A 13,640-nucleotide genomic window follows, 5' to 3' on the forward strand; every position below is an offset into this window, starting at 1 on the left:
TCCTTATGCTTGAACTTCTCATGAAATTTTGAATTGAATTGCAACCCTATTCATTATTTTATTTATATGAAAGAGGAATATCTAAGTGAATATTGTTGCATATTTTTGTTGGATTGTACCAATATATTTTCTCTAAACTAATTGAAAGAGCTTGTTGATAATTATTGATTAAATCTCAAGAAAAAATAATCGAAGGATGTTACTTCCTTAAGAACACTCATTAACATGTTCTTGTATATTAGAATCACCGGGTAATAATTAGTTTATTATTTAATTTCAGATTCATTCGGAAGATAAATCTAAGGCTTAAGGATACTCTAATCAACTGAATTTGAAAAAATCGATAGAACTTTAGATGTGATGAATGAATGTGGTAAATTCCAAACTATCATCATGCACTTGTTTAGTCTTGTACCCTATATTTTATTATTGATATTAGACTTCATAGTTACCATTTTTTATAACAATCATTTAGTCTATAAATGTTGTTCATATCCACAACAAACTCTCTTCTTTTGATCATCTAAATAATAACTAATAAAATTTGATTGAATTATTATTTGTACTAATTCCATGAAGATGATAATTATACTATACTATCTTTGACTAGCGAAGTGATAAACTAATAATGTGTTTGTATTCATCATCTTACACTAGCAGTTGAGGGTCAAGATGTACGTTGGTTGTTGTGACAAAGGATGAACGGTGCATGTATGCAAAATTTTGAATGAGGGACCTACCTAATTTTCAGGGTGAGAGGAGCGAGGACGCTCATGAGTTTTTGACTACATACGAGAGTTGCAAGACGTGACTGGGTTAGCTGAGTCAAATAGGGTTCAATATGCTACACTCCGGCTTCGTACGCCAACGGGAGAGTGATGGAGAGTTTATTTGGGGTCTTTGCTAGTTGGATCTCCTCCAGTTACGTGGGAGACATTTTATAGTGTCTTTGGTGACCGCTTCATCCTTTGGAGCGTGAGAGAGGAGAGCCGCTTGAGGTTTGAGATTCTAAGCAAGACAACTTGTATGTTGTAGAGTATTGAACCCATTTTTTTCATTTGTCTAACCATTTTTAGCCATTATTTCGGACGAGACGGACATGATTCGTACATTTGTGATGAGGATGACTTTCTTAATCAGATCGACTATGTTCAGGCATCTTGCAAGGAGGCTTCCTTACAATCCATTGCGAGCGCTCTAAGGAGGCGGAACTGATAGAGAGAGAGGAATTTGGGAAACCTAAGAAGGCTCGTACATTAGGTGAGCTTTTTGGTGCCTCATTTGGAGGTAGGGAATCACACAGAGGGAGTAGTTCCTTCCTACATTGGGATACCTCATAGGTCTTCTAGCGTAGGTCAAGGCTCATATGGTTCATAACAACTACCTACAAGGGAGGCAATTATAGTAGGGTTTTAGGATCCTATGCAATAGTTCCTGAATTAGAGGTTTTGTTTTAGTTGTGGAGATACTGATCACTTGTTGCGATATTGTACTTTTATGAGGGGCCGAGGAGGACCCTAACTTAATTCTTCATTTCATAATAGACCACCAATACTATATGGAAGAGGTCAAGGCAGAGTTCAGTCAAGTAGAGAATCTAGTAGTGGTACAACAACATAGCAGAGTGAGGGTAGAGGTACCACCCACCCTAGATGTGGTAGAAGGTCCAGTGTCATGATTTTTTTAGGGAGACCCATGGAAGAGACTTCACATGGTGTTATTACATGTATCATCAGTATGTCATTGATTTGCAAATTGTATTGTTTGATCTGGGTCTATATTTTCTTATGCGGCTACTTATTTTGTTGTTGAATTTGATATGATGTGTGATAGCTTGCTTGTAAATATTTGTGTTTCTACACCCACGAGTGAGTCCTTAGTGGTAGATCGAGTGTATCGATCATGTCTTGTTTCTTTGCGAGGCAAGACACTTGATTGGATAGACTTGATCATTGTGGGGATGGTAGACTTTGATGTATCTTGGGTATGGGTTGGCTTTCTCCTTATCATGTAATTTTTAATTATAATGCTAAAACTGTAATCTTAGTCATTCTTGGTGTTTTGAGGGTTGAGCGGAAGGGTGTTAGTGGATCTTATCCTAACAAGGCCATCTCCTTCATTCGTGCTCAGAGATTGGAGGCGCGATGGTGTTTGTCTTACTTAGCCTTCATTTAGGACATTAGTATTGAACCCCTTCTCATGGATTTTGTTCACATGGTTCATAATTTTTTTGATGCATTTCATTCTAATCTTCCAGGTGTTCCTCCCGATAGGGTTTTTGATTTTTCTATTGATTTGAAGTCGTGGACTAAACCCATTTCTATTTCTTTTTACTCTATGGATCTAGTAAGAGTTAAAGGATAAGTTGCATAATTTGTTAAGTAAGGGGTTTATTCACCCAAGTGTGTCCCTTTGGGGTGCCCGTGTGTTGTTTTATAATAAGAAGGACGAGACTAACGAGATGTGTATTAATTACAACTGAACAAGGTAACTATGCAGAATAAATATCCTCTTTTGCATATTGATGACTTATTTGATCAGCTACAAGGAGTATTGTTGTTCTTTAACGTTGATATGAGGTCTAAGTATAATTATTTGAAGATCAGGGCGTTAGATATCTCTATGACAATTTTTAAGACTCGGTATGCGCCTTATGAGTTCCTAGGATGTGATTTGGTGGACTAACGCCCCTACAACATTCCTGGATTTGATAAGTGGGGTGTTTCGACCGTACCTTAATTATTTTAAGATTTTCTCCATCGATGATATTTTGTCTTACCCCAAGACTGAGGAGGACCATGTTTGACACTTGAGGATTGCACTTTAGAGGTTGGGGGAAGACAATCGTATGAAAAGTTCTCAAAGTGCGAGTTTTAACTTAATTTTGTGGCATTCTTTGGATACTGGTATCCAAGGAGAGTATTAGAGTAGATCCGGCTAATATTGAGGCAGTTATAGGTTGTACATGACCTACTTCTCCTACCAAGATTTGAAGTTTTGTGGGATTAGCAGTCTATTACCGATGATTTTTCATACTTTCTCTATAATTGTAGCTCTGTTAACCAGATTGACTCAACAAGGTATGAGTTTTCACTGGTTCAAGTGTGAGATGTAACGACCCGGATTCTGGAATCCGGATCGCAACCGGCGTCGTTGACTTCTCAGAGGTCGCAGACAAGCCTCATCTTGCATTCATCACATTCATCTAGTTAAATTTGCAAGAATTTAAAACTTTTTATATGAATGAAGTATACATAGACTTCATATAATTATTAACTAGATACATCATATACTAAGCTCAACATAAGAGAACAACCATCTAATATAAAGAATCCATTCGAAACTGAAGATGAATATATCATAAATAGTTTGCCAAACATGGCCTTATTACAATGCTTCGAAATGAAGGTGTGAAAGAAACGCTAGGGACAACATCCACTAGCTATGTCTAAAACTAAGGCTAGACTAAATCTGTAGCATCCTCGAAATCATGTGGACCTACCAAATGGTTTGGAGAAACGCTGAAGTCCAAACTACTGCAAGTGTCGTCAACCTGTCCTCTGACATGCACCTGTAAAAATAGTAAATAGTAGGGGGTTAGTACACCACTTGTACTAAGTATGGGTGTATGCATACATACACATAAAGCTATGCATGATCAATGAAAGCTCTTCCTAAACGACATGCTATTTCTGGAAAATCTAGTCACTAGACTTTCTTAATTTATTGGTTGTGAATTGTGGTATGAATATGATGTATTTCAATGCATTCAAAGAACAAAACTCATTTTCTATATGATTATAATATATTAGTATCATCCACATAATTTTAGAACAACTCGGGCGAAGATTTGAGATTTTGAGCCTCTTAGGACGAGAGCTCCTCTTTGTACACTTAGATTAATTTTCAGTCTTTTTCTTCTTGTTGTTGTGTAGTTCAATAATTCTTTTGGTCCTATATTTTACTTACAAGTTCAATGATTCATTTTAGTCTCATACCCACAATGAATCAATGTAAGTAATCCAAGGACTAAGGAATGATTTCCCTACCTTATAGTGAGTCATTCTTTACACTATATATTCATTACCTTTCATAAGCAATTCTCTATTGATCATACCATTGATTTCATTACTTTCATGTTTAATATATTATACATTTCATATACATGAGACTTTGGAATCGTTGATGTAGCATAAGACATCTCAAGTGAGGGCCCAACATATGAGACCTCAACCCGAGGGCCTTCTTTAGAAAACACAGAGTCTGCTTCATTCGTCCATTCGTACTTCACATTATTCATGTCATTCATTCGTAGGCTAATGTAAACACCAGCTATACCTAGGATGAAGTTTAAGACTCTCATCAGGATCATGAAGTGCAATGACCAACAATGACCTAATGTCATTACTTGAATCTGATTTCACCTTCTGATTGTCTTGCACAAACACCTTCGGTATCGTTCATTTCATTATCTTTCATACATTGAGGAACTCCAACCTTAACCGACATAGATCATGTGAGCATCATGAAATCCAGTGTCTACCCCACACTGAAAAGAGGTGGAATCACCAGCCAGAGTGACCCAAAACATGCTAGCGTACATGGGAATTGAACCCCGCCAGATCCCTATATTGGCAGTATAGGTTCGAAGTCTAGGAGATATAAGGAGACCCATCCGGCATGCCGGGACAGTCTCATCTCATGAGAGTTACGTGAACATCCGCCCTTCCCGAAAGAAGGCATCACCACTCATAGCTAGCCTATCGGTGCTTAGTATAAAGTTCCATTTCATTCAACTCATACGTCATGGAACCTGGCTTCTAGCATGAGGACATCATATCTCAATAGATTATTTATCATCTCATCATTAGTATTAAGTATACATCAGTCTCAATACTTTCATTAGAGTGTACATAGAGACTGGTCTCTTCATTAACTTTACACTCTCATAGGTGAGTATGTTTTGGTAACATTTACTTAGGCTCATTTGAGATTGCTCTCATCTTTCACATTAGCCTCTTATCATGTTGTCACCATTTTTATTAGCATCATAAATTAACATAATTACTCACCATATTACGTGAATGTTCATTTCTTCTTTATCTTCTAGTGTTGACTCAAGCATTGTGGAGGTTTGCTTCTAGATTGAGATTTACTTACTCTTTTGATGACTTCTCATCCTTAATTTACATTGATGAAATGTGAATTTTCCTTACATTACATCCTTACTTTACATCTGATAAAATGTGAATTGTCCTTACATATCATCCTTACTTTACATTGATGAAATGTGAATTGTCCTTACATATCATCCTTAGGTGTTAATGTGACTAGTCTAACACATTTTAACACCTTCATTCGTGAGTATTCTTTTAACATAGTAGCTTAGGTGTAAGTAAGACTTGTCTCACTTCCTTTAACACCCCATTTTGGTCACTTACTTAATTTAGACCTCTTTATTTATATTATAACTCACGTTACTTACTTACTTTAGTGTAGTAGCTTCATATCACTGTTTATGGACGATGAGCACTTCATTCAATGAGTTTCATGTGTTCATATGTCATTCTTTTAGAGCATGTTGGGAGTTGTCCCAATGAGTGGCATGCCCTTGATTATGGGTTCATTGAATTAGTTTAGAAGTACTTATATTATCATTTGATACTCTAACTACACAAGATTGGCATATGATTAGTATTGACCTCAACCTTTGAATATTAAACTACATAACTATTTTTGTTGGCATGTGCCAATTCTACGTATGTTCATATTTAAATTTAATACGTATGAACCATTATTCAATCTTTTAATTATTTAACATAATATTATAGTCATTTACATATATCACTTTTAGACAATGTATTGTTAGCCATTTTATTGGCATACGATTAGTATTGGCATAAACAATAAGGCATAGATTTCATAACCATATTTGTTGGCATAAGCCAATTTTCATGTGCAACATGCTTAAGTTTTTATACATTATACATTAGCCAATCTTTTAATTATTTAACATAATATTATAGCCATTTACATACATCATTTTTAGACAATGTATTGTTAGCCATTTTATTGGCATACGATTAGTATTGGCATAAACAATTGGGCATAAATTTCATAACCATATTTGTTGGCATAAGCCAATTTTCATGTGCAACATGCTTAAGTTTTTATACATTATACATTAGCCAATCTTTTAATTATTTAACATAATATTATAGCTATTTACATACATCACTTTTAGACTATGTATTGTTAGCCAATTTATTGGCATACGATTAGTATTGGCATAAACAATTGGGCATAGATTTCATAACCATATTTGTTGGCATAAGCCAATTTTCATGTGCAACATGCTTAAGTTTTTATGCATTATACATTAATATCAGCAAGCACCACAGACCAACAACTTGATTTCTAACCTATTCAACATTGAAGTTGTAACAAGGATACTAGGGAAAGGAGTTCAACAAGAATGACTGGAAACAACCCTAGTTTTCAAGATATTTGAATCATTCAAAAGAAAGTTCTCTTGGAGAAAGAAGTCCAACAGAGAACCCCATACCTTAAGTAGAACTTAATCTACGAAGACCATCTTGAGCGAAAACTTGGAGAAACCTTGAAATTGCCTAGGAGAATCAATGGAACTTTCTGTTTTTCTTTCCCTCGCTTGCTTACTGTTTTGCGTCCCTTTTTTTTTTCTATGAGTTTGAACGTGATTATTAGGTTAAAGAACTGATATTGAATTATAAAACTTAGGTTTAATAAGTTATTTAATAAACTAATTAACCAATTACCAAAAAGCCCCTCCTAAGTTGATTAAACATAGGAGAACATAACACTTAGTCAAATCTGGAAATTGGTGTTGACTATGATTTTGGTCAATATTTTGACTTTATATTAATCAATTAAATCCTTAATTTAATTAATTTAGGTACCTAGGGTAAGTACTAAAGTACCTTCAAGTCATTGGAACCATAATCAACCCTTTAGGACCATCCTAGGTTAAGTACTAGGATGTTTCTTGCATTATACTAGATTAGCATAAGAATTTTGGTTTGAACACTTTAATTTAATTAATTAAATGGATAATTCAATTAATTAAGTGACCTAGGGTAATTACTAAAGTAACCCTAAGTCGTTATAATCATAACTAATCCTTTGGACAATCCTTGGTTAAATACTAGGTTGTCTCTTTCTTGTCTCAACCGAAATCTTGAAACTTCTTTGTGATTTGGGTTTTGACCCTTTAATTTAATTAATTAAGCTTATAAATTTATCAATTAAGTAGCCTAGGTTACTTACTAAAGTGTCCCTAAGTTGTTAGGACCTTAACTAACTCTTTGGACCATCCTAGGTTAGGCACTAGGTTGTCCCTTTCTTATCTTAACCAAAATCTGAAAATTTCCTTTGTAGTTTTGGTTTTAGCCCTTTTAAATTAATTAATTAATTTTCTAAATAAATTAATTATGTAACCTAGGGGAATTACTAAAGTACTAACCTTTTGGACCATCCTAGGTTAGGTACTAGGTTGTCTCTTTAACTAGTACTAGGTTAGTGTCAATCCGGTTTTGGTACTAGGTTGTCGGATGCACTAGTGGGTCCAATTCGGTTAGTACTAGGTTATATAGTTATTTAAGGCAGTAGGTTAGAGTCTACAATTGGTAGGGAGGTTAGGCCCCACATGAAGTGGTCCTTTGTGCATGTTTTCCCCCATAACTACCCTAACCGAATTCGGTTAGGGTGGTCCCCTCCTTTGGCAGCTTCTTCACATGTCTTGCACATGTGCTTGCACATGTGTTGGTTGCAATTTCCTAACTAAATATTATTTATGGTTCATTTGGGAATGTTTACTTATTGTCCCAAGGATCCTCACTATGTCCTTGGGCACGGTTTAATCTAAATGATCATTTAAAATGATCATGTGCTATGGTACTAGGCTTGACACTTGGATGCCTAGTACTTTGTGTGAAAATACTAGAAAATATATGTTTTTAGCTTAGGGTCTTTATTGCAGGTACATTTCTTAAACAAGCTAATTAAAGTTAGAAAATTGACTAACACCCTTTAAGCCAATATTTTCTTATATGACCAATGTTTTGCTTATTTGGGTATTATATAGAAATTGGCTAATACCCCTTAGTCAATTTTCTATACTATGCCCAATATTTTTCAATATTGGGCATTGGAATACCTATGTATCCCCAATACACATTCTTAAAGACCTATTGTCTCTTCACTAGACATGTAATTTTCCGAAATGTTACATGAGAAAAGCTTTTAAAAGCTCAAGACTTTTTTGACTTCGACTCCTATGTTGAATCTACCTGAGGAGGGCATTGATGTAAAGCTTATTATGATGCTTTTGGAGTTGGTTTGGGTGGTGTATTGATGAAGAAGGTAAAGGTGATTGCATATGCTTCTAGGCAATTGAATACCCATGAGAAGAACTACCCTACTCACGATTTGGAGTTGGCCGTCGTGGTCTTTGTTCTTAAGTATGGTGTCACTATTTTTGTAGGGTGCATTGTGAGATCTTCACTGACCACTAGAGTCTTCATCTTCAATTAGAGGGATTTAAAATTGAGGTAGTGTAGATGACTTAGTTACTGAAGAACTATGATATGACCATTCTATATCATTCGAGGAAGGCTAATGTGGTAGCCGATGCTTTTAGTAGGAAGACTCTTAGCATGGGAGTCTTATCGCGCTTAGTATTAAGGACAGAGTGTTGGCTAGATATGTTCAGATGTTAGCTAACGATCTTGTTCGATAGTCGATTTTGAAGGATAATGATGGTATGATTGCTTTTATTGAGGCTGGGTGTTCTTTAGTTGAGCAGGTCTGTGATCACTAGTTTGATGATGAGAAGTTATGTCTCTTATAGGGAAGCCAAGGAGGTTACCCTTAATTCTGATAGTGTCTTGAGGATCGGTGACAATATTTATGTATCCAAGATGAGCGAGTTGATTAGATTGATTCTTGAGGAGGCCCATTGTTCTCGACGTTCCATTTATCCAAGAGTGGCGAATATCTATCATGATCTTAGTCAGCATTACTGGTTGTATGACATGAAGAAGGATATTTCAGATTTTGTTTCTAGGTGTTTAACTTGCCAGCGGGTCAAGAATAAGCACTAGTGGCCCGAGGGTATACATAAGAGGATGTCTATTCCTACTTTGAAGTGAAAGCATATCATTGTTGGACTTTGTTATGGGTTTTCCTACCACATTGGGTGGTTATAACTCCATTTGGGTTGTTGTTGATAGGCTGACCAAGTCTTCCCTCTTCATTCCAGTTCAGGTGAAGTATACAATTGAGAAGTTAGTCGAGCTTCATATTAGTCATATTGTGCGACCACACGGAGTCCTAGTTTATACTATATCACATTGTGGTTTTGAGGTTGACTTGTCTTGGTGGGATAGGATAAGTGTCATCACATCAATTTTTGGATTGTGACAACTTGACACTTCGACCGTCAAGTTTAGCTCTCCCTTGATGTGGAAGATGAGCATAGGATATGCTCCCAAAGGTTCTCAAGGGATTCACACTTGACTTTCTTCGGTTCCATACTTCTTAAGGCATTTGCTCTCGTATATTTTTTGTTGGAGGTCTGTTGCTTCATTAAGCTGCAGAAAAGACAACCTAAGGCTAAAGATTTTTGGTAGATGTTTAGCTTTCAACATACATATAGCCATATTAAGAGTTGTTCTAGTCTTTCTTTCTACAACTCCATTTTCTTGTGGCGAGTAAGGTACTGTTAGAGGACGGAAAATTTCATGAGATTGATAAAAGTCATTAAATCTTTTGCAGAGAATTTGCCTCTTCTATCGGACCTAAATGTTTTTATTTCATGGGTGTTTTCTTTTTTCGAGAAGTGCTTTAATTTTATTAGAGGCAACAGAAATTTCAGATTTTTGCTTCAAGAAGTATACCAATGTCTTTCTACTGAAATCGTAAATAAAAAGCAAGAATTATTTATCCAAAAAATATGGATGGATCGCACCACACACATCGATGTGTATAAGTTGAAGTGACTTACTTGTTCTTGATGTTGTCTCCTTTTGAAAACTCCGCCTCACGTGTATTCCAAGAAGAAAAGCTTCACACAATTGATTCGGATGGTTGATTGACAAAATTTCATCAACCATGTTCTTGTCTCCTATTGATTTGAGTGTTTCAACATTTATGTTTCCAAATCACATATGTCAACACCATGAGTCATCTTTCACATTAGTCTCCAAACATTTTGCATCTATGGTCTTTAAGATTCAAAGGGAACAACCTATTATTTGTCGTGCTTTAGCGATTGAGTTGTTACTTGAATCTCTGAGCCAAAGATGCATATTTTTCATCTGAATTTCATATCCTTTTTCAAGAAGTTGACCCAAACTCAAAATATTACTTTTAATTTTGACACATAATAAATATTGTTAATCAACTTATGGCTACCATCTTTACATGATATCAAAACCATACCTATTCACTCAATTTGAATCTTTGAGGTATCTCTAAAAGACAAATTATCTTTCACCGTCTTCTTTATCTCCACAAACTTGTCTTTGTGGCCACACATATGATTACTTGCTCCATTGTCAAGATACCATGAATTGCAATTGTCTTTATCTTTTTCTTTGAGTGGAAATAACAATGTTGACTGATCTTTGTGTATGTTACTGTCAACAATATTAGCTTTCTCTTCAACATTACTATGACATTGTCAAGAGTAATGTCTAATTTTAATACAATTATAACATTCAATTTTAGATTTTTCATACCTCATTTTATTGGTATCTTAATAGGCTTCACACGCCCTCTACCTCCTCGTTAATCATAGCCACGACCTCTGAATGACTGGTGATTTTTATCTTTATTGTTGATTTTGTTAATATAACTTCTTCCTCTTCCATGACCTCCACTACCGCCACAGCCTCGCTATTGTCCATTTCCTTTATAACTTATTTCAACTTCAAATCCTTTGAAGGATGCTTGAGTTTTAAGAAGTTTCTCTATTGCTCTTATTTTTTTCCTTTTCTTCATGGACCTGTAAAGAACCTTCCAATTGCTTTATTGTCATAGAGTCTAACTTATTAGACTCCTCAATAGTAAACACTGCATATTCAAAGTTAATTGTTGAAGGACACATAATCTTTTCTACCACACACATCATCTACTTTTTTTCATATCTTCTTAGTTGATTTACAACAACCATAAAATTGCAGCCTGTTTGTGAAAATTATTGGTACAAAACTCGCTATTGTGCTAATAGATGTGGATGATATAATTCTAACAAGAGATTGGGAAGAAAATATTCTCTAAACAAAGGAGAATTTGTCAATATGCTTCCAGAGGAAACTTGGACAACTCAACTATTTTCTTGGCTTGGAGATTGATTGTAGTAAAATAGAAATTTGGTTGCATCAATAGATTTTTGGAGTATTTTTGTTGATGCAAAGCTAATCGGTACTGTGCATCTAACTATGGAGGAGACCATGATATCCGTTGTTAAACTACTGACTTTGTGTTTAAGCTTGGTGTTTGAGCAATTTCTTGGTGCAACAAAAGATAACCAACAATGTCATTGTTAACAACAGAAGCATAGTAGAGGGCAACAACAATTATAGCTCAGAAAGTACATAACTTGTGCAATTAATGAAGGATCTAATTAGTCAGCAATTCGCTTGACTGAAAATATGTACTGTGATAATAAGTTAGAAATTTTCTTGGTTGAAAATCCTTTTCTCCATGCAAGGACTAAACATGTTGAGATACATTACCGCTTCATTCAAAAAAGTGTTGTTAGGAGAGATTGATTTGGAGTACATCAAAACAAAACATCAAATTGCAACTTATTCAACAAAGGTTTTAGTGCAACAAGTTTGAGAGTTTCTGCAAGCAACTGACATGGTTAAGATGGAGAACTGATGCCAACAAGGGGTGTTAAAGTTGACAACATCACTTATATTTTAATTTGACCTAGTCTGCAGAAAAACTATTTTTTCAGCTTAGTTGTTAGTTTGATATTTTATTTAGTACGTGGGCGTTCTCCTATTTTTAGAGTAGCAGATATCTTAGGAAAGATAGGTTATTGATTCAGTTAGTGATTTAGTGGGATTAGAACTCTATTAAGTTGTGTATAAGGTCATCATGAATTGATTGAATAAAAAATTGGTCGATCCTTTGTTTTTTCTAGAAATTTTTTTCTCAGAATCCTCTAGTTAAATTTTATTTTGAACTTATTGTATCTTAAGTTCTTTAGTTTCCGTTTGAAGAATTATATTGGGGACAAACCTAAGTATTCCATTCCCTTGGTGGCTAGTGCTTCAGCCTTTGTCTATTCTAAGAGAGTTTTTCTTAACTCTTGCATTTTATGATTTGCACCAAGGACAAAACACAATTTTAAGCGTGGGATAAAAAAAAAAGTAATTTTCACATATAGCAAACATAAAAATTATATTTGTATGTTATATACTATGTATTTCGTTGTACATATATAATAGAAAGCAATTGTATAATTTTGATATACATATACAAAAGAAAGCAGTTGTATAATTTGCTTTGGTATACATATACAAAAGATCAATTGTATAATATGTGTTTGCATAGAGAGAAAAAGAGAGAAAGACAAAAGAAAACTGAGCAAGGGAAGATCGTATTTGTATAAATATAAGTGTATAGGATGAAAATATATGCATTTGTATTTGTACATACAATTTTCTCTCGCTTTATACAAACACAAAGACAATGTATACATTTGTGTTTGTATAAAGCGAGATCGGAGAGTGACGAGCGAGATTTGGGAGAGGGGAGAGAGGTGAACGAAAATATATGTATATGTAAAGTTTTCTCTCACTTTATACAAACACAAACGCATTTTATACATTTGCATTTTTGTATAAAGTGAGAGACGCAAGTGAGCGAGCGAGATCTGGGAAAGGGGAGAGAGGGAAACAAAAATATATGTATATAATACAATTTTCTGTCACTTTGTACAAACACAAACACATTTACATTTGTATAAAAGCGAGAGAGACGAGGGAGAGAACGAGAGTGGCGAGCGAGGTTCACCAGGAGAGAGGTAAAATAGTAACAGTTTGTTATGGAGTAGAATTAAATCAAACTATGATTATAGCTTAATAGTATGTTATTATATATAGTTTTCTCATAAAAGAATTACTTGAATGCTTTGTATGCTATTTTATTAGGTAGTGAATAATCCTCAATTTTATTTTTGATTCTTTTCCGGGAATCTTTGAAGTCAATGTACTAACGTATTCATGAATTAAGTGAGATTCTTTTATTGACATTTTTCGCTAGTTTAGATTAATGAAAATTTGCTAAGCCAAAGTACCCTTTCACGTCATTTCATTCATCATCAGCAAGTAAGCATATTAGTAAAAATCTAATATATTTTTTAAAGAAGCACAAGGAAGATAGATACGTACCAACACAATCCTTAAATAAAGGTAGGCATAGTTTTGATGTTTTGTTTTATTTGACCCTAACAGCTCATTTCAAGGACAATAATATTATAAGATGAAGCATATTAAATGATAACCTATGGATTACTTACTGAGGCCCAACATAATTTGAAGACATGTTCTCTTGAAGTCCTAAATTGTCTCACTAGTGAAGGTGTC

Source organism: Solanum pennellii, chromosome 7 (genome assembly GCF_001406875.1).
Source record: "Solanum pennellii chromosome 7, SPENNV200".
NCBI classification, from domain to species: Eukaryota; Viridiplantae; Streptophyta; class Magnoliopsida; order Solanales; family Solanaceae; genus Solanum; species Solanum pennellii.